Source organism: Trachypithecus francoisi, unplaced genomic scaffold, assembly GCF_009764315.1.
Source record: "Trachypithecus francoisi isolate TF-2019V2 unplaced genomic scaffold, Tfra_2.0 Lachesis_group6, whole genome shotgun sequence".
NCBI lineage: Eukaryota > Metazoa > Chordata > Mammalia > Primates > Cercopithecidae > Trachypithecus > Trachypithecus francoisi.
Window position 1 is genome coordinate 87,857,752 of NW_022681471.1, and position 25,722 is coordinate 87,883,473.

Below are 25,722 nucleotides of genomic sequence, written 5' to 3' on the forward strand. Positions count from 1 at the left end.
CAACTGAATAAAGGACCTAGTGTGGGAAAATAGTACTGGGGTTTGACCAATAGGAGACACCTATGAGTTCATCAATACTTTTCAAGCAGCAAATAATTTAATCTTTGCCACAACCCAGGAACCATGGCTGTGCCCTGCTACCCAAGGAGCTCCTTTTCACTTAGTATTGGCTGCTGGGCAAGGAAACCTGAGCCTAGAATGTGATTTTTGTTTGTTTGTTTTTTTGTTTGTTGTTTGTTTTTTTGTTTGTTTGTTTGTTTTTTTGAGACACATGACAAGAAAATACGACACCAGCATGGCCAATACACTAGACTTTGTGTGTTGAAATCTTCTGGGACACATTCTTCTTTAGATTTTAAAATCTTATTTTGATAATTACAAAATGTTAGAAGAATAGTTCAAAGAACTCACTATATTCTCAATTATTAACAGTTTGCTCTCATTTGCTTTATCACTTGCTCTTTTTGTTTCTCTTTCCAAACCATTTGTTAGTAATCACTGAGATTTATTATTTGTTCTTTCTTTCAAGCCATTTGTTAGTAATAACTGAGAGATTGGTACTTATCAAGGGCATCCTGTCCTGAACAGTGGCGCATTTGCAGCCACTGGGTATAGCAGAGCAGTGTTGGTGAGGCAGGGTCCCAGAGGTAGAGCAAAGTCTACCTACAGCTATGAAGCACACAATTTGTAAACTCTGTAGAATCTCTAGGGCTAGATATAGAAATCATTATCAATTGTAAAAGTGGTTAAGATAAACCCCACTTTTCTCACCATTCTTGTCAAGTTTGTTCTTAACTATGCCAAACTTTAATATTGTTAATGAAAATTCACTCCACTCCCCAACTTTGCAGCAATAATATATTCTCCAAGATTTTCATTTAATTCATTCAGCAAACATGTATTGAATACCTTCTGTTTGCTAGGGGTATAAGAGGTGAAAGATAATCATCCCCTTTACAGCTCAACTTTGAGTGGAAAGGAATTAAGTCATCTTCTCACAGTCGGGGAAGAGTGCTCTGCTGAAGGGGTTCACAGGGAGTGATGGGAACACCATCCTGGTTAAGGATCTGAGGAGTAGATCTCTGGGAGTCATTGGGATGAATGTAACTATGAAGATCTATCTTCTCCGAGGCCTGCTCTTAGATGACAAGGTTCGTGAGTTGGGAAGCCTTTGGTGTCATATACCCAGCACAGGCTGTGAGGTCAGGCCAACTTGGATTCAACTCCTAGCTCTACCACTTGCTCTTGGCCAGTTACTTAACTTCTCTGTGCCTCAATTTCTTTGTCAAACCATATCTCTGAGGATGGTAGTGAGAATTAATCGATGATTTGTAAACTTTCATCTTACTCTACAAAAATGCAATATATGGGGAAATTGCCTAAAAAGTAATAGGTATTAAGGTGGGATCCAAGCTGGGGAGGGGGGTGTGTTTCTATTTTTTTCAACAAATAAATATCTAATTGCACTAAGAGCTATGATGGACATTATCATCTAGGATAATAACAATAACAGCAGCAATTATTTCTTAAACATTTCCTGTGTGCCGAGTACTGTGCTAAGTGCTTAACTAACAGAGGATCTCTCTCTCTCTGAGGTGTGAGACTCAGAAAGATGAAGCAAAGGTAACTTGTCCGAGGTCACACAGCAAGTATAAGGTAGAATGTCCCTGTGAGGGAGACCAGCATGGTGCCCTGAGCCTTGAGAATGAGCAGGGATAAGCAAGGTAAAGGTTAGAGAGAAGGGATTGCCAGGCAGGGGTAGCAGCAGGTGTTGTGAGGGCACTGAGGTGGGAGAGAGATGTGGAAAGGATCCACAGAGGTTTGGCTAGGAACTGGGGTAAGAGAGATGAGGGGGCAGGGAAAGATTGACAGGGCCTTACAGGACCTCATTAAGGAGCTTGTGTTTTATTCCAAGTACAGTGGGAGGTGTTTCTCTCTCTCTCTCTCTCTCTCTCTCTCTCTCTCTCTCTCTCCTCTCTCTCTCTCTCTCTCTCTCTCTCTCTCTCTCGTGGAGGTCTCTCTCTCTCTATCTCTATCTCTCTCTCTCATCCAGAGAAGCATATAGCGAGGCCTAAACAAAAATGGTTTAAGAAAGTCATTTCCCCTTCAGTGGCCCACCTTGCAATCCAATAGAGGCAATGTCCCCAGACCAAATGTGTAGGTCTTAAACAGTTTTTATTGACTGCCATTAACATGGCTAAAAAGAGTTTCTATGATGCTGGAAGAAGTTGGTCCTTCAGAATGCTTCTAGAAGGAGGTTTAATTAGGCTCATATAGCTGATGCTTTTTAGGCTGCATTAAGGGAGCTCTTTCAGCTCTCACTGATCCCTGTCACATGGGGAAAAAGTAGAATTGAGAGAAAATGTAATTCCTGGAAACCTGAGTTGTTGTTCAGTGTTAGAAATGGAACTGTCGAGTATAAGACTTTGGTTAAATATATCATGATAAAGATACTTCAGTGACTAAATGGAAATTTTTTTTATGTTTTTTGTTTTTTGCATGTGTGTGCCATCTGTGATGGCAGACAGCACATTTGTTAGAATCTGGGAAGACTTAAGTATTTTTTCAATACTTATATATTTATTTATTCTCATCCAGGTACTGGAAGTTTTTCTGTTTGAAACTATTTCTTATCTACAGAGTAAACTTCACAGGAGGAAAACCAGTGTTCTGTTCCCCTTCCCATAAGTACTAGGCCACAAACGTATTTACTTTTAAGTAGCCTGTGTCAATTAGCTTTTTGGGGGAGGGTGGTTAGCTGGTGGCTAGATGATCTGGGATAGCCTTACTCACACATCTGTTGGTTGGCAGGCTGGTTGGTCTGGGAGGCCCTAAGCTGGGATGGTTCATCTCCACTCTATGTGGTCTGCCCTCCAACTGGCTAGTCTGGACTTACTAACATGGTGGTCTTGAAGTCACAGAGTAGCAACTGAGAGCAAGCACCAGTGCACAAGCACTTTTCAAATGTTTGCTGTGTCACATTTGCTATTGTCCCATAAGCTAAAGCATGGAAGTGCTTCCGTGGCCAAGCCCAGAGTCATTGTGGGAGGTGACCATTCAAAGGTGTGGATACAGGGAGATGTGAAAAAATTGGGGGCCATTACTGCAATAATTCATAATAATTAGCAGTGAATGTAAGCTCTTAACCTTTTATAAATCTTATTAAACACCCATTTCTGAATGTAGTGTATTCTAGAGACTAAATAATGTGATTGTGCTATTGGTAACACCTCTTCCACCGAGTGTGGAATGGAGTGATGGTTTTTCTAGGAAGAAGCCGACGGGAGACAGTGTGGTTTGGACATAGATATTCTTGTGAGTGGCTTAACTGCTTTCTGATCTTGCATGGCTGTTATTCAAAGGAGTCCCTAGATTTTCTCAACCTTCCATTCAAGCATTATCATGAAAACCCTAGTGTATTAGACTCTACTAGGTTTTGTGGTCAAGCAAAAAGACTGTTACTTGGGAACCACGACCACTTAAGAGATGAAAGAAACATTTGCAGTCTTTCCTTGGAACCTTGATGTGATTTATAATTTGTACCTAAGAGAGGAAATCCTTATTTGAGCATTGGTAATAAGAACAAGGGATTCTCTGTAGATGTGTTTTAATTGGGCAAGATTTAAAAATCTTCCTGTGGTTGCAGTGAAAAATCCAGCATTGCACTATGAAGTGAGTGGCCAGGAATTACCAATTTGGGGCATCAGCCTCTGACCTTTGCTTGTGAAGATCTCAGAAGTAACACTTTCCACATGACTGAAATAGGCTTTACAACAGCTTGTAGCCTGAAATATATTACATGAAAATGCAACTGGACCCTAGGAAATATGTGTGGGAAACTATACAAGGCTCATTTTGTGTGTCTTAAGAGATGTACATTCCTCCAGAAAATTGCCTGGTGATAGAATCTTAGCTTTTCTTCTTTCCTCCTAGGATAAAAATTAAAAATCTCTGACATTTTAAAAGTCAGTGACTTGAAAGAGCAGTCAAAATTTATAAACACACACATCATTAGATCCCGCAAACACTTCCAGGAATTTATTCAACAAATATTTACATATTAATTGGAGTATTGCTTGTAGTAGCAAAAGATTGGTAATATCCTAAGGGTCAATCAAGAATATTGAAGACACTGATAGTTTTGGAGCATGCATGACCAAGCAGGTAGAGGGTGAGAGGGAGACGTTTCAGTACATAAACTTTTATATGTGTGTTTTGAATTTTAAGCAATGTGAATATATTTTCTTATTTTAAAAGTTAAATACATTTTTTTAAAGAGATGATATATAGTGATGTGAACTTCCATAGACTTCTATCCAAGTTGACCTGATCAGAGCTATTCCTGTTCAAAAAAAATCTAGCCAGTTTTTCCCCCTAGAAATGCCTCACAATAGCGTACTTCTGAATTTTAAACTGTAATTCTGCCTTTTCCAGAATGTCACATGAGTGGAATCATACAATATATAGCCATTTTTTATTCTTGCTTTTAGTGGATTCATCCATATTATGTGAATGAATAGCCTGTTCCTTTTCATTACTGAATGCTATTCCATTGTATGGATGTACCAGTTTGTTCATTCACCTGTTGAAGGACGACTTGGTTGTTACCAGTTTCTTGGTGGTTATGAATAGAGCTGTGGTAAACATTAGTGTACAGATAGATCTCTGTGTGGATATAAATTTGCGGTTTATTGGGGTAAATCCGTAGGAATGGGATTAGTGGATTTTTCTTTGACAGAAGTTACCAAACTATGTTCCAAAGTGGTTCTACCGTTTTATATTCTCTCCTGCCATGAATGTGAAGTATGTATTGAGGTTCATATTCCACATATGGATGTCTAGTTGTCCCAGCACCACTTGTTGAAAAGACTATCCTTTCTCCATTGAATTGCCTTTGCATATGTATCAAAAATCAGTTGGCTATGCTTCTGTGGATCTGTTTCTGGGCTCTCTGTTGCATCGATCAATGTAGCTATCATTTCTCCATTAACACACAGTCTTGATTATTATAGCTTTATAATAAGCCTAGAAATCAGATAATATGAGTACTCTGGCTTTTTACAATTTTTCTCTCAGGGTGTGCTTAAGTTAATTTAAAAAAAAATTTTTTTTTTATAGAAACAGGGTCTCACTGTATTGGCCAGGCTGGTCTCAAACTCCTGGTCTTAAGCAGTCCTCCCACCTTGGCCTCCCAAAGTGCTGAGATTACAGGCATGAGCCACTACCTCCGGCCTTTTTTGCTTTTTAAGAGACAGGGTCTTGCTCTGTTACCTAGGCTAGAGTGCAGTGGCCCCATCATAGCTCACTGCAGCCTTGAACTCCTGGGCTGAAGTGATCCTCTTGTCTCAGCCTCTTGAGTAGATGGGGCTATGGGCACATGCCACTATGCCCAGCTATTTTAAAATATTTTTTGTGCAGAGATAAGGTCTTGCTATGTTTCCCGGGCTGGTCTTGAACTCCTGCCTCAAGTGATCCTCTTGCTTTGGCCTCCCAAAGTGTTGTAATTATAGGTGCGAGCCGCCACACCTGGCCTGGCTTTCTTCTTCTTTTTCAGAATTGTAGTGGTGAGAGAGGACATACTTAACTTGTTCCAATCTTGGAAAGCATTCCATCTCTCACCATCAAGTATGATGTTGTAGGATTTTTTTTAAAATATACTGTGTTGTGCAGAAAAGAGTTAACATAGCAGGCCTGAGGCTGCTATCTTTAGAAGGCCAATATGCACGATTGGCCCCTAGCTGGTGTTTGGGGAAATTGGCTTTTCAAATGTTTAATAAGATTATATTCTACCTTCATTTATTCCTTTTCCAATACTCTTAATTTCTTTATGGTAATCCAGGTTTCCTACCTCGATCACAGTCTTTCTGCCTAAAGAATTCCCTTTAACCTATCTTTTGAGGGCAGATCTGCTGGCAGTAAATTCTCTGTTTTTGGTTGTTTGAGAAATTTTCATTTTCCTTCACTTTTGAAAGGACACTTTCGTGGGTTGACAGGTTTTTTTCCTCTTTCAACATAGTACTCCACCATTGCCTGGCTTACATAGTTTCTGAGGAGAAGGCTGCTGTAATTCTTTTTTTTTTTTTTTTTTTTTTTTTTAATACCTTAAGTTCTGGGATACATGCACAGAACGTGCAAGTCTGCCACGTAGGTATACACGTGCCATGGTGGCCCGCTGCACCCATCAACCCATCACCCACTTCAGGCACCTCTTCCAATTCTATCCCTCCCCCAGTCCCACAGCCCCCCCGACAGATCCCAGTGTGTGATGCTCCCCTCCCTGTGTCCATATGTTCCCATTGTTCAACTCTCCCACCCATGAGTGAAAACATGTGGTGTTTGGCTCTCTGTTCCCACGTTAGTTTGAGGCTGCTGTAATTCTTATCCTTGTTCTTCCATAGTTAATGTGTCATTTTTTCCTCTGACTACTTTGAAGGTTTTCTTTTTGTCTTTGGTTTTCAGCAGCTTGAATATGATATGCCTAACTGTGGCTTTTAAAATTTTTTCATTTTTATCCTGCTTTGTGTTCTCTGAACTTTATTATATCTATGGTTTGTTGTCTGTCACTAATTTTGGAAAGTTCTCAGCCATTGTTTCTTCAAATAATTCTTCTATCCTGTTCTTTTTCTTTTTCTCTTTCTGGGATTCCAATTACAAGTGTATTATATTGTTTGTTATTACCCCACAGTTCTTGAATGCTCTTCAATATTTTCATTAATTTGTCTCTTTTTAATTTTTATTGACTGATCAATAAGCTTGGTCTTCAAGCTCACTGATTCTTTCCTTGGCTGTGTCAAGTCTACTGTTGAGCCCATTGTTTTTCTTGCTGTTTTTTTTTTTTTTTTTATTCTAGCATTTCCCTTTTATTCATTCTTACAGTTTCTATCTCTTTGCTGAAATTATTTGTCTGGTCTTGCATATTGTCTATTTTTTATGTTAGAGTCTTTAAGATATTAATCATAGTTCTTTTAAGTTTTGTTTCTGATAATCTCAACATCTGCATTTACTGAGTCTGGATTTAATAATTCATTTGTCGGCCGGGCGCGGTGGCTCAAGCCTATAATCCCAGCACTTTGGGAGGCCGAGACGGGCGGATCACGAGGTCAGGAGATCGAGACCATACTGGCTAACACGGTGAAACCCCGTCTCTACTAAAAAAAATAAAAAAAATTAGCCGAGCAAGGTGGCGGGCGCCTGTAGTCCCAGCTACTCGGGAGGCTGAGGCAGGAGAATGGCGTAAACCCGGGAGGCGGAGCTTGCAGTGAGCTGAGATCCGGCCACAGCACTCCAGCCTGGGCAGCAGAGCAAGACTCCATCTCAAAAATATAATAATAATAATAATAATTCGTTTGTCACTTGGAGTGTTTTCTTGCCTTTTGTTTCGCCTCCTAAATATGCCAAAAGCTGAACATGGGCAGGAGATGCTTAGATTAATATTTGATATGTTTGGAGAACATCATATTTATGGGGATTTGTGTTAATCTGGTCAGGAGTTGGCCTGTGTTTTTTTGTTTTTGTGTTTTTGCTTTTGAGACAGAGTCTCGCTCTGTCACCCAGGCTGGAGTGCAGTGGCATGATCATACCTCACTGCAGCCTCGACCTCCTGGGCTCGAGCGATCCTCCCATCTCAGGCTCCCAAGTAGTTGGGACTATAGGTGTGCTCCACCATGTCCAGCTAATTTTTAAGATCTTTTGTAGAGACGGGGTTTCACCATGTTGTCCAGACTAGGTCTGGAACTCCTGGGTTCAAGTGCCTTGACCTCTCAAAGTGCTGGGATTACAAGTGTGAGCCACCGCGCCCAGCAAGAGTTGACCTATTTGATATCAGGTTGGTTTTGTTTTGCTATGGGTACCAGAGATTTCTTTTCTTTCTCTCTCTCTCTTTTTTCTTTTCTTTTTTTTTTTTTTTTTTTTGTTTGTTTGTTTTTTGAGACAGGGTCTTGCTCTGTCACCCAAGCTGGAGTACAGTGACACGATGATGGCTCACTGCAGCCTCAACCTCTCAACCTTCTGGGCTCAAGCAGTCCTCCAGCCTCAGCCTCCTGAGTAGCTGGGACCACAGTGCGTGCTACCATGCCCAGCTAATTTTTAAATTTTTTTGTTTTTTTTGTAGGGATGAAGTTTCCCTATGTTGCCCAGTGTGGTCTTGAATTTCTAGGTTCAAGCGATCCTCCTGCCTTGGCCTCCCAAAGTGCTGAGATTACAGGCGTGAGCCACTGTGCTCCACCAGGCACCAGAGATTTCTGATTTCTCTAGTGATACATTCATTTTGACTCTTGCTTTGCTTTGGGTTTTTACTCTGTGCTGCTTCCCAAGAGCTATCTTTAACAGCTCTCCCAGTTGTAGTCTATTGTTCTTAACCATGGAGCTGGTTTGCCAGGTTGTAGTTAGTAGGGGAGGAGGGAGTTCTCTGATGATCTGATTAAACCTTACTGAGACAGGTACTAGAGCCTGGGTCTTGAGTGTGTCCTTGGCAAGATTTCCTTTTCCTCCTCCTGGACTGGAGCTTCTTTTTCTTTTTCCCATGTTCCTTTACCCTAGCTGCAGTGAGTATCCACCAGTGTTCTCCAACCATGGGTTTCATGTCCTTCCCCCTGAAGACTAAGCCTTTTTGTTCTGTATTGGGGATAAAGGGATCTGGGTAGGTTTCGCAGTGGGTGCTGTTTTCCTCAGCCAGCCAGCCATCACCATAGTGGGCGCTTTTTCTGAGATTTTTCCCTGAAATTCCCTGTGAGAGCCTGGTGGAATTCCTGTAGGAAAAACTTGTCGAGTGTAGCAACCTCTTACAAGCTTCACACTCTCATGCCAGCTCATACTCTGGTCTCCGGTAATTTGTCAGAACTTCTAGTTTGGTCTTCCTACAAGTTTATATGCTCGGATCCTGTGTCTCCCTGCGGGTATGTGTCTTTCCATATATTGAAATTGTGGGATAGTGGTTTGTCCTAGGACCTCAGTTCTGTCATATGTCAAAGAAAAGTAATTGCTTTTCAGTTTGTCTAGCATTTTTCTTGTTGTGAGAATGGAGATGATAGCATCCTAGTGCTTTATATCCAAGCTGAAACCTGAAAGGTTTAATCTATATAAATGTCTAATGCAGTGCATGGTACATAGAAACTCAGTACAGGTTAGTTTTCCTTTATTTTTATTTTTCTTACTCTCTTGAATTTTATGGTTTTATGGCTAGGGAGCCAGGAATAATTGATTCTAGTTTGGTTTCTCCCTGTTTTAGGCTTAAAAAGCCTCTATCCCACTTAAACATTATATGTTTGTCTTGCTCTCTTCCAAATTCAATGTATGCCTGTAGTTTTTTTAATATGTCATTAGCACTCAGTAATTTGCATCACTCAAAATTAGAGCATGACTTTTTCTATTTAGATTATAGATTTTGTTAGTGACCATGTTTTTGTCATTTTTGTTCTCCACATTGCCAGGTGCCGTTCGCTTCTGCAGACATTTGTTGAGTGCCCACTGTGCTATGAGTGAGGCGCTAGGTATTGAGTAGAATACAAACCTGACTTGGTAAGTGGAATAACCAAGGGGTCCCCAAGGGCAGTGGAAACTCCATGGAGGGAAGGATATTGGAACTTGTACAATATCTCCATTTCAATCTAGAAGGGTTTAATTCTTTTAAGAACTCTATTTTTATACTAATGATACATGAATGCATCCTAGCAAAAATTGAAAAATTGTAGAAAGAGCCACGGTTGTCCTTGACATCCTCATCCTATCACATTCTCCTTCCCAGGGTTAATTTTGATTACTATTTCTGTTTTACTATACAAATTGCTATGTGAAATATCATGCCATCTAATAACTTAGTAAAATACTTTTATTTTTAAGGGAATAAGTTCTCAAATTGATTTAACTTTTGAGGAATGCTTATTTAAAGAGATGACTATTATTCAGTAGGGATGTGTGGCATGATAATGGTTCTTTGTTTCACTTTATAGTATAGCTATTTTAATTTTTAAATCCTGTTGTTAGTGGTCAGTGGAAATGTTATAGTAAATGGGAAACACAGAAATTAGTAGTAACTGAAAAGGTGACCTATTGTCCGGACGCGGTGGCTCATGCCTGTAATCCCAGCACTTTGGGAGGCCGAGGCAGGTGGATCGCAAGGTCAGGAGATAGAGACCATCCTGGCTAACACGGTGAAACCCCATCTCTACTAAAAAAACAGAAATAATTAGCCGGGTGTGGTGGCGGGTGCCTGTAGTCCCAGCTACTTGGGAGGCTGAGGCAGAAGAATGGCGTGAACCTGGGAGGCAGAGCTTGCAGTGAGCCAAGATAGCTCCACTGCACTCCAGCCTGGGCGACAGAGCAAGACTCTGTCTCCAAAAAAAAAAAAAAAAAAAAAGATCTATTGACTTTTTTTTTTTTTTAGAGTCAGTGCCTACTCCATCACCCAGGCTGGCGTGCACTGGCGCTATCATAGCTGACTGCAGCCTCAAACTCCTGGGCTCAAGTAATTTTCCCACCTCAGCTTCCTGAGCAGCTAGGACTACAGGTGTACACCACCACGCCCAGCTAATTTTATTTCTTTTTTTTTTTTTTTTTTAAGAGATGGACTTTACTGTGTTGCCCAGGCTGGTTTTAAACTCCTGGGCTCAAGTGATCCTCCTGCCTCAGCTTCCCAAAGTGCTGAGATTATAGGCCTGAGGCACTGCACCTGGCCTATTGACTTAAAAAAATTATACAGTAGGTTGGACTTTGGGGTTATTTATGGTTCTGTGGATTTTTTTGTTTTTGTTTTTGAAACGGAGTCTTGCTCTGTCGCCCAGGCTGGAGTGCAGTGGCGTGATCTTGGCTCACTGCAAGCTCTGCCTCCTGGGTTCATGCCATTCTCCTACCTCAGCCTCCCGAGTAGCTGGGACTACAGGCCCCTGCCACCACACCCAGCTAATTTTTTGTATTTTTTAGTAGAGACGGGGTTTCACTGTGTTAACCAGGATGGTCTCGATCTCCTGACCTCGTGATCCACCCGCCTCAGCGTCCCAAAGTGCTGGGATTACAGGCGTGAGCCACCACGCCCGGCCAATTTTTTTTTTTTTTTTTTTTTTTTAAGACAGGGTGTCGCTTTGTTGCCCAAGCTGGAGTGTCACAGTTGTCGCTTACTGTAGCCTTGAACTCCTGGGCTCAAGCAGTCCTCCTACCTTAGCTTCCTGAGTAGCTAGGTCTACAGGCAGGCATCACCACACCCAGCTAATTTTTTAGTTTTTTTTAGAGACGAGGTCTCACTATATTGCCCAGGCTAGTCTTGAAACTGGGCTCAAGTGATCCTCCCAAAGTGCTGGGATTACAAGCGTGAGCCACCACGCCTGGTTCTATGGACTTTTAACACATATATAGATCAGTGCAACCACCACCACAATCCACCACAATCAAGGTGCCTAACAGTTCTATTACCCCAAAAAATTCCTTTATGCTGACTCTTTAGTCATATTCTCTTTCCATCCTAAACTCTGGCAGCCACTGATCTGTGTTCTATCACTACAGTTTTGTTATTTTGAGAATATCACATAAATGGAGTCAAACTGTAATCTTTTGAGTCTTATTTTCCTCTCTCAGGGTAATGCTTTTGAGATTCATCCAAGTTGTGTATATCAATGGTTTGTTCCTTTTTATTGCTGAGTCATATTCCATTGTCCAAATATACCACAGCTTGTTTAATCATTCACGATTGAAGGGCATTTTAGTTGTTTCCAGTTTTTGGTGATTGAGGAGAGCCACTATAAAAATTCATGTACATGTGTTTGTGGGCATATAAGTTTGCATTTCTCTGGGATAAATACTTGGGAGTATGATTGGCTAGAACTGTACTACCATTCATGGTAAAACTAGTTAGCTAGAGTTTGAATGCTAGAATGGATGGAGCAGCAGAGACCCAAGTTTGAATCCTGCTTTTTCTTTTTACTAGCTGTGCAGCCTTGAGTCAGTTTAACCTCTTTGTGCCTCACTTTCCTCATTTGTAAAATGAAGTTAATAACCACTGGTATTGTTGTGTGGAATAAATGACATTAAGGATAAAATGCTGAGCAATGTATGATATACTGAATATATTATTATCTCATGTTTAATAGAACCTTTTTTTTGAGAAACATTCATCTTTGATGAATTAAAATGGAGAAATTAAGTAATCTGTAATTGTGGTGTGTTTGGTAGGCAAGCCTTCAAAATATGCTGTCTCTGGGGAAAATTTCAGAAGTCCTCAGTGGTGAAAAAGTTTAGGAACATAGGTGTATGAGAGTCTTGTATAACGTCCAAAGGTTGGACCAGATGCCCAAGTTTGGTGGTTTGACTTGCCCTCTCAACATCGAAGAATCATGTTCACCAAAAATTGAATACATTGCTATATTTCATGTAAGAAGCTGAAAAAAGTAGCTCAGAATCAGTGAACACTTATTGAGTGCTTGCTATATACTAAGTCTCAAGCTAGACACTCTTCAGTTGCATAAACCTGAGTACTTCCCCACAGAGTAGATAATTTGTATAATCACCAAACTTTGTTTTTATACTTTTTTAAAGAAAGCTACCTGTTGAGGATGCTGACAAGGCCTGATTTCTTGGAGCTCCCATGATGTTAGCCATCTATGATTTCTCAATTTTTATCTTAAAACACATCTTTTTACAGGAGCTCTCCCTCTTTTTTTTTTTTTTTTCGAGACAAGGTCTCACTTTGTTGCCCATGCTGGAGTGCAGTGGCACGATCTTGGCTCACTGGAACCTCCACCTTCTGGGCTCAAGCAGTCCTCCTACCTCAGCCTCCCAAGTAGACGAGACTACAGGCACACACCACCATGCCCAGCTAATTTTTGTATTTTTTTTTGTAGAGATGGGGTTTCACCATATTCCCCAGGCTGGTCTCAAACTCCTGAGCTCAGGAGATCCACCTGCCTTGGCCTCAGAAAGTGCTGGGATTACAGGCGGGAGCCACCACACCTGGCTTAATCTCCCCAGTTTTGAGGAACACATTGAGGTCAGAATTACAGAAATACTCAGCAAGTTTTGCCCTAGAGCACTATACCATTAGAAAATGCAGTGGAGACCCTTTCTTGCATAACTGCCACATAGTATGGTCTGGCTCAGTCTGAGCAGGCACCAAAGGCAGAGAGGATATGTTTTCCCCTGGAAAATTTTCCCCTATCCTCTGAGGTATGCACAGAATACTACCCATTCACCCACCAGGCAGTGAATGAAATTCAGCATTTGTAATAAGGAACCTAAATGTTCTTTTATTGTCTGTTCATCGTTTTGTAATATTTTCACATGGTACAGTCCATCAACTGTGGCAGTTCTTTACCTGGGATTTCAGGAGAACTGAGTGGAACAAGAAGTCTTGAGCTCACAATCTTAGAGATGTCATCTCTGGACTGTTTCTGCACTGCCTTCCCTCCCCCGTACCATCGACAGTCCAACACTCATGTTTACCTGGAACCTTTCCTCACAGCTGGGACATCCTTCTCTCTTTGCCCTGCCAATCCTGCCTTGGCCAATTCTTCCAAATTCCTGTAAATTCTATCTCAGCGAGAGATTTTCCACTACCCTCAATTCTACTCTTTTGGATGCCATCCCTTACTACATATTTCCTCATTAAGTCCTGTCTTTTCTATTCACTTTGGCAACTAATGCCATACTTTCTTACTCTGTGACCTGTTTGTATACATGTGACTTGCAGGTATACAGCTAGACAGAGGGATAGAAAACCCTCAGGTTCTCTGCATCTTATCTCCCACAAATACCTGAAGAGGGCTTACTGCCTCCTATACAATTAACAAACCAAACATCAATTGTCATTCTGTGTAAAAAAAAAATTACATGTAGCATGTTCTTATTTGTGTTTTTTGTTTTTTCTTAAAGACAGGATTTCACTCTGTCACCGAGGCTGGAGTGCAGTGGTGCTATCATAGATAGCTCACTGTAACCTTGAACTCCTGGGCTCAAACAATTGTTCTACCTCAGCCTCCTAAGTAGCTAGGACTACAGGTGCACACCACCATGCCTAGCTAATTAAATGGTGGATTTTGTTTTGTTTTGTTTTTTGTAAAGACAGGGTCTCACTATATTGTGCAGGCTGGTTTTAAATTCCTGGCCTCAAGTGATTCTCCTGCCTCAGCCTCCCAAAGTGCTGAGATTACAAGTGTGAGCCATCCTTCCCAGCTGCATGTAGCATGATCTAATGGCCATATACTTCCTGTGGAAAACAATAGTTTGGAAAAGAAATACACATTTTGCAGATTGTCAAAACTGCTGCTTTGCCATGCTACCATTGTGAAAAGTGTGGCTATACAGTCTGCCTGGGTAAAGTATGGCTTCAGAGTATAGACTGCAGACAGCTTTTCCCTGGCTCCATTTTGGTTTCTAGCCTTCCTCATGATTCCTTGCCCACTTACAGTGTTAACACCAGGAATGTTGTCTTTTCAAATATAGACAAAACTCTGACTAGAAACAGCTGTATCCTACTGTCTCACATGAAACTTATGCAGGAGAGGTGTTTGTGTATCTGTGTGTGATGAGCCTAAATTTAGCTCTCTCTAGAATAACTAACATAAATCCAGAAGAAACTTTTTTTCTTTCTTTAGTTGGTAGTATGGATTAGAAAAGTTAAGATGCAAGAAGAAGCTTTTTTTTTTTTTTTTTTTTTTTTTTTGAGACGGAGTCTCGCTCTGTCGCCCAGGCTGGAGTACAGTGGCCGGATCTCAGCTCACTGCAAGCTCCGCCTCCCGGGTTTTACCGCCATTCTCCTGCCTCAGCCTCCCGAGTAGCTGGGACTACAGGCGCCCGCCACCTCGCCTGGCTAGTTTTTTGTATTTTTTAGTAGAGACGGGGTTTCACAGTGTTAGCCAGGATGGTCTCGATCTCCTGACCTCGCGATCCGCCCGTCTCGGCCTCCCAAAGTGCTGGGATTACAGGCAAGAAGAAGCTTTTTTAAACTTCTAAATAAACTTATTTGAAAGAGCTCCATTATGCCCCTTTAGCCTCTTAAGGGTAATCCATGTAGACACTTGCCTTTAGGGTAACTGTCTCTAGACTTCCTTCTTCCCATAATCTCTGTGCCACCATATTCCAAGTCTGACTCAACTTCCTTCTGGACTGCTGTCCATAAAGATGCAGACTCAAAAGGCTTCTTCACTATACCCTTGTTTCCCACCCGCACCACTAGGCTACCACTGACCTCTGGCTGTGCGCTGCACAGTAAGTAGTGTGTGTACTCCCTAGAACCTGACATTCAGGGTCCCCCATACCCAATCATAATCTTTCCCACTACCCTTGACTCCTCTCAAATACTTTTCTCTAGCCACTCTATCCAAGCATGTATTCACTGGAGTCTAAACATACCATGAGTCATTCTGACCGTCTGCCTCTGCCTGGAGTGTTCTCCACATTGCTCTGGGTTTGTTCCATCCTGTGTGTTCTTCAGGACCCAGTGAAAAGCTCATCTTTTCACTACAGTGGTTTCTTCCACCTCTGAAGCCCCACAAGACTAAATGTGTTCAACACTCATTTACCCAGATGGGATAGTGTGGTAGAATACTTAATGGCTACAATGTCCTTTCATCTCTGTATGTACACGTAGAGTGTGAGTTTGCAGATCCTCCCAACAAGAGGTAGAGTCTGTTTCTCTACTCCTTGAATCTGGGCTATCCTTGTGACTTGCTTTGGTCAGTAAAACATGGCACAGGTAACTCCAAATGACTTATGAGCCTAGGTCTCAAGAAGTCTTGTAGCTTCCTTCTTACTCTCCATTCTGAGGCAGTCATGTGAGGAAGCCCCAGCTAACCTGCTGGAGGAAGAGAGATGGTGTGGAGAGGGAGAGAGAGAGCCAGTCATCAACCAGCCATCAGATATGTGAGTGAAGCCATCTTAGAACATTCAGCCCCAGTTACATTGGCAGATGACTGTCACCATCTGAGGGACCACAGAAAAGACCAGCAGAACAACCACCTAGCTGATTCTAGCCCAAATTGCTCATCCACAGAATTGTGAGCTAATAAAAATGGTTATTATTTTAAGCTACTAAGTTTTGGGGTGAATTACATAGCAATAAATAACTGAAAGGGCAGGGTTTATACTGCTATATCCCCAGAGCTTAGAGGGCATGACCATGGCAGGTTTTCAGTAAAAGACTGTTGTGGATTACTGTCATTGTGGTGTCACTCCTTTCTTTGCTTAATAGACAACCAAACTTCCCAGTCTTCTTGGCTCTCACAAAATTTCAAAGCTTGACTTCAACACATTCTTCCAGATAGCACCTTGTAGTTCTTCTTTGCTCCACTGCACCAGCATCCATCCATTTGCCCCCATCACAGCCCTATGACAGACAGTTCATTACACCCCACCTCAGCTCTATGTTGCATCCCTCCTACTTACCCTCATTCTCTAACCCTGTGAAATCAATCCATTGACCACCTCAGTGCCATAAAGCTCTTCTCAACTTCCCAGCCCTCCATCCATACCCTGAACCCTCACTACCTGAATCATATGTGCTTATAGTTAGGAGGAACCTTAGAAATTGAGACAGCCCCTTCTAGTTATGAATGAGGAAAGGAAGGCCCAGATAAGAAATAATAATAAATGACTTATTCAAAGTCACATGATGGTAATGTCAAGACTAGAGCCCACATCTCACACAGATGATTACCTAGTGGATTGCCTGTGTTTTCTTGCATCTCGTGCTTGGTTCATGTGTAAAACCATGCCTTTAATGATTAAACTGGGGGAATTCTTTGGAGGCAGGCATAATACCTTTTTCTTTTTTCTTTTTTTGAGACAGAGTCTCGCTCTGTTGCCCAGGCTGGAGTGCAGTGGCGGGATCTCAGCTCACTGCAAGCTCCGCCTCCCGGGTTTACGCCATTCTCCTGCCTCAGCCTGCCAAGTAGCTGGGACTACAGGCGCCCGCCACCTCACCTGGCTAGTTTTTTGTATTTTTTAGTAGAGACGGGGTTTCACCATGTTAGCCAGTATGGTCTCGATCTCCTGACCTCGTGATCCGCCCATCTCGGTCTCCCAAAGTGCTGGGATTACAGGCTTGAGCCACCGCGCCCAGCCAATACCTTTTTCTTATGCCTTTTCTCATTCCCTGGCATATCTCCACTTAAAGACTAACCAGTGACTACTAGACACATCAGTAGTCAGTAAACACCTGTTGATTAATTGACATTTTAAAAACAATTATGCATGGAACTTTTTAATATATTGTTTGTGATAGTAATTACAATAGTATACTTTTCTCAAAACTTTAACTGAACATTAAAAAGGATAAATTACAGTATATATAAGTTTTTTTCTTTCTTTCTTTCTTTTTTTTTTGGAGACAGAGTCTCACTCTTGTTGCCCAGGCTAGAATGCAATGGTGCGATCTCAGCTCACTGCAACCTCCGCCTCCTGGATTCAAGCGATTCTCCTGCCTCAGCCTCCTGAGTAGCTGGGATTACAGGTGTCTGCCACCATGCCTAGCTAATTTTTTCTATTTTTAGTAGAGATGGGGTTTCACTATGTTGGCCAGGCTGGTCTTGAACTCCTGACCTCAGGTGATCCACCTGCCTCGGCCTCCCAAAATGCTGGGATTACAGGCATGAACCACCATGCCCAGCCTATATAAATTTTTTAAATTAAAGATTTTGTAATCAAAGCAATTATGCTGAAGAAATCCATTTATTTGATAAATGTGGCTCAATATATAGGTAACATGTTACTATGTGAAAAGAAGTTTGAAATAAACTTTGAAATAAACTTGCATATAATAGGCACTCAATGTTAGTTTCCTTCTTCCTTGTATACCACTGCTTCATGATCACCTGTCAAGGCTGCTAAATAAAGCATTCTTGTACTAGAAGATAGCTGGATCTGATCTAACTTCTAAGATTCTGTGATTTGTTTAAAAAGTAAATAAATGACTGTCTTGAAATGCCTGTGTAAAGTAAAAATACATAAGCACTACAACACTATTCTAAAAGGTGGCCCCCTAGTACCTTAATTTTACTTGCAAAGGCTTAGTTACAAAATAAACAATTAGCCCCCTGTTAATAGACATTACTTAAAACTTAAAGCAAAAGAATGTCTGAATATCCTTTCAGTGTCATACTGGAGCATTGGCTGACGGGCCTACCCAATAATTATTTAGTTCTCTAGGGGATTACATCTTAGTTTGGCTCACTGTTCACTAATGATTAGAGTTGAGACCTTTTCAAGCAGCATGTTAACTTATAGATTTTTGCCTGGGAGAGATGTAAAATTTTCTGTTTGGTAGAAGAAATTATCCTAAAGACTACAGATGAACTTTCCTATAGGGCATAACCACTTTTCTGTCTAATTTAGCAATTTTATTTGAGCATTCTTTCAAGGCCTATATATACCAAGTCTCTCAAATATTCTTTTAATAAGCTTTAAATCCTGTTAGTTCCCTAATAAGTTAAATGTCTTTGACATGTGTTCAGTCTACATTTGTATGAGTCATGTTTTTAATTTTGAAAATTATATTTCGATGCCCAAACATTCTACAACATTGCCTGTGGGTCATGACCCATCCTGTACAGAGTCCCTGAAATCCATTACTGACTGTTGGTTTTGATGCTGTACCAGCACCTTGAAATACCTTTGTGATCATGCTAGTACCTGAAGAGGTCTTCACAGGAATAATTTTGGATACCTCTGCGGGTACTCAAGAACATTGCAGAAAGACTTTCTGGGATTTCTCTCACAAAATGGGAAACTAATGTTCCTTCCTATCATGTTACTGTTCCAAGCTGAGAGGATGACATTAAGAGCCTTTGTTTTAGGAGATCCATGGTAAGCAGACTCACACAGCGTCTTTCTTGTTAAACACTATTTCTATAATCTGCCTTTCCTAGTAATGGCCATAAAATAACTATGTCGTAGCAATAAAAATTGATAAACTATCAGCTGCCTCAAAAATCTAATAGTTTTGACAAGATATACTGTAGCTCATGTATATCCTTTTTTTCTCTAACAGATTTCAATACTTTTCATACTACTGAACAGCATAATCAAATCAACAAATTCAGCTAATGGCCACTGTGTTATGGACACTGTGCTTGGCCCTGCACATCCCCATGTTCCCGCTCCCCTTTGTCAAAAAGTAGCTCCACTAGTTCTTAATGTCAATCACTGAATTGCGGTTGTCCAGAATAAAAATGGAGAGCAGAGCCCAAACGGAGGGTTGCAGTCTGCCTTGTCATTACCCAAAGAACTAAAAATGGAGTCATGCAAAAGAGTGGAACTCCTTCACATTAACAAAAGCTTAGTTATATACAGTACAAGACCACTGAATATTAAATACACACAAATCTGAAATGTACAGAGAACCAAGAAGAACAGGTTAAAACATGGTTCACGGCCGGGCGTGGTGGCTCAAGCCTGTAATCCCAGCACTTTGGGAGGCCGAGACGGGCGGATCATGAGGTCAGGAGATCGAGACCATCCTGGCTAACACAGTGAAACCCTGTCTCTACTAAAAAATACAAAAAATTAGCCGGGCGAGGTGGCGGCCGCCTATAGTCCCAGCTACTCGGGAGGCTGAGGCAGGAGAATGGCGTAAACCCGGGAGGCGGAGCTTGCAGTGAGCTGAGATCCGGCCACTGCACTCCAGCCTGGGCGACAGAGCGAGACTCCGTCTCAAAAAAAAAAAAAAAAAAACATGGTTCACTAATTCTGGTATTTATAAGTATTCTGAGTCAGCTTGACAACTTTATTGAAAGAAGCATGAAACATCTTACAATAAAAATTCAAACTGAGAAGTAATCCAGGTATAATTCCCATTCATACAAAAGGATCAAAGTGCCAACTTCGTATGCAGTATAGGGAAGTCTGCAGAGGAAGTCTGAACCAAATTTAAAATACCAGGGAGGATGAAGTAGAGTGGATTGAGAACAGGAGTGGAAGAAAACATTTCAACCCATTTTTCCTGGTGATTATTTAAAAACAAAAAATCCACTATTTAATATTTCACAATAAAGTGTTTCAGAAAAAATAATTAGCTCAGCCAGCTTCTGCCCCAGGATGTAGAAAGCTGGAAGCAGCGTTGTTCCCATCCTTAAAAAAAAAAAAGTGCTGGGCTAATTTCAAATTGATGACTTTTGTCAAACCCATCAGAGAGAAGTATTTTGCCCAAGTATTTGTTCAGAGAAGTATTTGTTCAAATATTTTGCTTCTTTAAGTTGGGTTGTTTCTTACTGTTGTTTTTGAGGTTTTTTCCCTAATAGTCTGGGTAAAAATCCTTTGGTTATTTGATTTATCAGCAAATATTTTCTGTATGTAGCTTGGCTTTTCATTGTCTTAATGGTATCATTCACTAAGCAAGATTTTCATTTTTTTTTTTTTTAAGACAGAGTCTCGGCTCTGTCACACAAGCTGGAGTGCAGTGGCTCAATCTTGGCTCACTGCAACCTCTGCCTCCCAGATTCAAGTGATTCTCATGCCTCAGCCTCCCAAGTAGCTGGGACTACAGACACACACCACTATGCCTGGATTAATTTTTTTTTTATTTTGTATTTTTAGTAGATGTGGGGTTTTACCATGTTGGCCAGGCTGGTCTCAAACTTCTGATCTCAAGTGATCCACCTGCCTCAGCCTCCCAAAGTGCTGAGATTACAGGCCTGAGCCACCGTGCCTGGCCGCCTTCTATGTTTATAAGAAAAACTTGCTTATAAAAGTTTTATAATTTTACATTTATGTCTATTTTGAGTTGATCTTTGTAAGTGAAGTGAGGTTTAGGTGAAGCTCTATTTTTGTGTATATGGATGTCTTTAATTTACTTTTGCATCTTTGTTGAAAATCCGTTGCCTATATTTATGTGGGTCAGTTTCTGGTCTCTCTTTTTGTTCTGTTGGTCTATTCTCAGAGTCTGACTCTGGCTCCCAGGCTGGAGTGCACAGTGGTGTGATCTCAGCACACTGCAACCTCCACCTCCCGGGTTCAAGCCATTCTCATGCCTCAGCCTCCCGAGTAGCTGGGATTACAGGTGCCCATCACCATGCCCAGCTAATTTTTGTATTTTTAGTAGATACAGGATTTCGCCATGTTGGCCAGGCTGGTCTCAAACTCCTGACCTCAAGTGATTCACCTGCTTCAGCCTCCCAAAGTGCTGGGATTACAGGCATAAGCCACCGTGCCCAGCTTGTTGGTCTGTTTTTAATCACTTTGCCAATACCACTGTCTTGATTACTATAGCTTTATAGTAAGTTTTAAATTCAATTATTATGATTCCTCTGATTTTATTCTTCTTTTTTTTTATTTTTTATTTTTTTATTTTTTATTATACTTTAAGTTCTAGGGTACATGTGCATAACGTTTATATCATGTATAACTCCCCAATGCAATCCCTCCCTCCTCCCCCCTCCCCATGATAGGCCCCAGTGTGTGATGTTCCCCTTCCCGAGTCCAAGTGATCTCATTGTTCAGTTCCCACCTATGAGTGAGAACATGCGGTGTTTGGTTTTCTCTTCTTGTGATAGTTTGCTAAGAATGATGGTTTCCAGCTGCATCCATGTCCCTACAAAGGACGCAAACTCATCCTTTTTATGGCTGCATAGTATTCCATGGTGTATATGTGCCACATTTTCTTAATCCAGTCTGTCACAGATGGACATTTGGGTTGATTCCAAGTCTTTGCTATTGTGAATAGTGCCGCAATAAACATACGTGTGCATGTGTCTTTGTAGTAGAGTAATTTATAATCCTTTGGGTATATACCCAGTAGTGGGATGGCTGGGTCATATGGTACATCTAGTTCTAGATCCTTGAGGAATCGCCATACTGTTTTCCATAATGGTTGAACTAGTTTACAGTCCCACCAACAGTGTAAAAGTGTTCCTATTTCTCCACATCCTCTCCAACATCTATTGTTTCCTGACTTCTTAATGATTGCCATTCTAACTGGTGTGAGATGGTATCTCATTGTGGTTTTGATTTGGTTTTTTGAAAAGATCAACAAAATTGACAGACCGCTAGCAAGACTAATAAAGAAGAAAAGAGAGAGGAATCAAATAGACGCAATAAAAAATGATAAAGGGGATATCACCACCGACCCCACAGAAATACAAACAACCATCAGAGAATACTATAAATGCCTCTACGCAAATCAACTAGAAAATCTAGAAGAAATGGATAATTTCCTGGACACTTACACTCTCCCAAGACTGAACCAGGAAGAAGTTGAATCCCTGAATAGACCAATAACAGGCTCTGAAATTGAGGCAACAATTAATAGCCTACCCACGAAAAAAAGTCCAGGACCAGGTGGATTCACAGCTGAATTCTACCAGAGGTACAAGGAGGAGCTGGTACCATTCCTTCTGAAACTATTCCAATCAATAGAAAAAGAGGGAATCCTCCCTAACTCATTTTATGAGGCCAACATCATCCTGATACCAAAGCCTGGCAGAGACACAACAAAAAAAGAGAATTTTAGACCAATATCCCTGATGAACATCGATGCAAAAATTCTCAATAAAATACTGGCAAACCGGATTCAGCAGCACATCAAAAAGCTTATCCACCATGATCAAGTGGGCTTCATCCCTGGGATGCAAGGCTGGTTCAACATTCGCAAATCAATAAACGTAATCCAGCATATAAACAGAACCAAAGACAAGAACCACATGATTATCTCAATAGATGCAGAAAAGGCTTTTGACAAAATTCAACAGCCCTTTATGCTAAAAACGCTCAATAAATTCGGTATTGATGGAACGTACCTCAAAATAATAAGAGCTATTTACGACAAACCCACAGCTAATATTATACTGAATGGGCAAAAACTGGAAAAATTCCTTTGAAAACTGGCACAAGACAGGGATGCCCTCTCTCACCACTCCTATTCAACATAGTGTTGGAAGTTATTCTTCTTTTTAAAAAGTGTTTTTAGCTATTCTAGTTCTTTTGCTGTTCTTTATAAATTTTAGAAGCCACTTGTCTCTATCTACAAAAAATGGGCTGTGGACTCTTACCAGTCTTTGGCCTGTTAGTAACCAGGCTGCACAGGAGGAGGTGAACAGTGGGCAAGCCAACATTACTGCCTGAGCTCCACCTCCTATCAAATCAGTAGTTGCATTAGATTCTCATAGGAGAACAAACCCTATTGTGAACCGCTAATGTGAGGGATCTAGGTTGCACACTCCTTATGAGAATCTAATACCTGATGATCTGAGATGGAACAGATAGTTTCATCTGGAAAATCATCCTCCCTTCCCCCATCTGTGGAAAATTGAAACCTGTCCCTGGTGCCAAAAAGGTTGGGGACTGTTTCCTTATTGTACAGGCTGATACTTCCAGTATGATGTTGAATAGAAGTTGTGAGAAAGGGCATCTTTTTCTTGTTTCAACTTTAGTCTCCCTTTTTTTTTTTTTTTTTGAGACAAGGTTTCCGTCTGTCACCCAGGCTGGAGTACAGTGGTGTGGACACAGCTCACTGCAGTCTTGATCTCCTGGGCTAAAGCCTTGACCTCCTGAGATTACAGGCATGAGCCACCACGCCTGGCTGATTTTTCTTTTTTTAGACTTAACGTGGTTGAGTGTGTGTGTGTGTGTGTGTGTATTATATATATATTTTTTTTTTTTTTGAGATGGAGTCTCATTCTGTCACCCAGGCTGGAGTGCAGTGGCACGATCTTGGCTCACTGCAACCTCTGCTTCCTGGGTTCAAGCAATTCTCCTGCCTCAGCCTCCTGAGTAACTGGGACAGACGCGTGCTACCATACCCAGCTAATTTTTGTATTTTTAGTAGAGGCGGGGTTTTGCCATGTTGGCTAAGCTGGTCTTGAACTCCTGATCTCAGGTGATCCGCCCACCTCAGCCTCCCAAGAATACATTGAATTTTGAACACTGAACCCAACCTGCCTTACATTCCTAGGATAAACCCCACTTGGTTGAGGGGTATTATTATTTTTACATGTTGCTGTTAGATTTGCTAATATTTTGTTGGAGGTGTTTGTTTCTATGTTCATGAGGCATATTGGTCTGTAGTTTTCTCTTTTTGTACATATTGTCTGTGTTTGGTATCAAGGTTTCATAAAATGAGTTGGGAAAGCTTCCCTCCTTTCCCGTATTCTGAAAGAGATCTTGTAGATTTTTTTTTTTTTTTTTTTAATGTTTGTTGGAATTTGCCAGTAAAACCATCTGGGTCTGAGCATTTCTTTTTTAAAAGGTTTTAAACTTTGAATTCAGTTTCCTTAGTAGTTATGGAGTATTCAGGTTATTTATTTCATTTTCAATGAGTTTTAGTAGTTTGTTATTTACAGGGGATTGTTCCATTTCATTTAAGTTGTCTGTGTGTAGACTTGTTCATAGTGTCCATTTATTATCCTTTTAATATCTGCAGGACCTGTAGTGATATCCCCTCTTTCATTCTTGATGTTAGTAATTTGAGTGTTCTTTTTTGCTTTTCAGTTGTGCTAGAGGTTTATCAAATTTGTTGATCTTTCCAAAGAGCCAACTTTTGGCTTCATTGATTTTTCTCTGTTTTTTTTATCTGTTTAGTCCTTTATCTTGACTATTTCCTAATCATCTTGCTTTGGATTTATTTTGCTCTTCTTTTTATAGTTCCCTAAGGTAGAAGTGTAGATTGTTTTTTTAAGACCTTTTTTCCTCCTAAAAGAGAATTTAATCCTATAAATTTCTCTCTAAGCGCTGTTTCAACTGTAGTCCACAAAATGCGTTGTACTTTTGGTTTTTTTTTTTTTTGAGTTCAAAATATTTTCTAATTTATCTTGAAAGTTTCTCTTTGATTCATGGATTATTTAAATATATGCTGTCTAATATCCAAGTGTTTGGAGATTCCTCTTGTTGTTGTCGATTCTTATTTTAATTCTTTATGGTCAGGGAACATGCTCTTTATGATTTCCATATTTTATATTTTGGAAAGTTTGTTTTATGATCTGGGATATGGTCTATCTTGTTGAAAGAACACATATTAACGACGGCTGATGATGGTGTTCAGTTCTTTTTTTTTTTTTTTTTTTTTTTTTTTGAGACGGAGTCTCGCTCTGTCGCCCAGGCTGGAGTGCAGTGGCCGGATCGCAGCTCACTGCAAGCTCCGCCTCCCGGGTTTACGCCATTCTCCTGCCTCAGCCTCCCGAGTAGCTGGGACTACAGGCACCCGCCACCTCGCCCGGCTAGTTTTTTGTATTTTTTAGTAGAGACGGGGTTTCACCGTGTTAGCCAGGATGGTCTCGATCTCCTGACCTCATGATCCACCCGTCTCGGCCTCCCAAAGTGCTGGGATTACAGGCTTGAGCCACCGCGCCTGGCCGGTGTTCAGTTCTTGTATATTTTTGCTGATTTTCTGTCTATTAGTTCTGTATATTAATTAGAGTGTTTAAGCCTCCATGTGATTGGATTTTTCTATTATTTTAGATCTTAGAGTTTTTGCTTCACATATTTTGAAACACTATTGTAAGTGTTTACACTTTCAGGATTGTTAAGTCTTTTGGGTATGTTAACCCTTTTAACATTATGTCATGTCCCTCTGCATCCCTCTTATATCTTGGTAATTTTCTTTGCTCTAAATTACTCCTTTTGGCCAGGCGTGGTGGCTCACGCTTGTAATCCCAGCACTTTGGGAGGCCGAGGCGGGCGGATCACCTGAGGTCAGGAGTTTGAGAGCAGCCTGACCAACATGGTGAAACCCCATCTCTACTAAAAATACAAAAAGTAGCCGGGCGTGGTGGTGGGCACCACAATTCCAGCTATTTGGGAGCTGAGGCAGGAGAA

At 40.9% G+C, this 25,722-nt stretch overlaps 1 protein-coding gene across 1 annotated transcript in view; it reads left to right on the forward strand.

Annotated features, from left to right (window-relative positions):
• The window catches only part of JADE3 (jade family PHD finger 3), a 159,325-nt gene that overhangs the window by 3,375 nt on the left and 130,228 nt on the right, over positions 1 to 25,722 (forward strand). Inside the window, 1 exon segment of the mRNA XM_033202078.1 lies at positions 9,429 to 9,516. The gene's annotated coding sequence lies outside the window, so the exon portion shown is untranslated.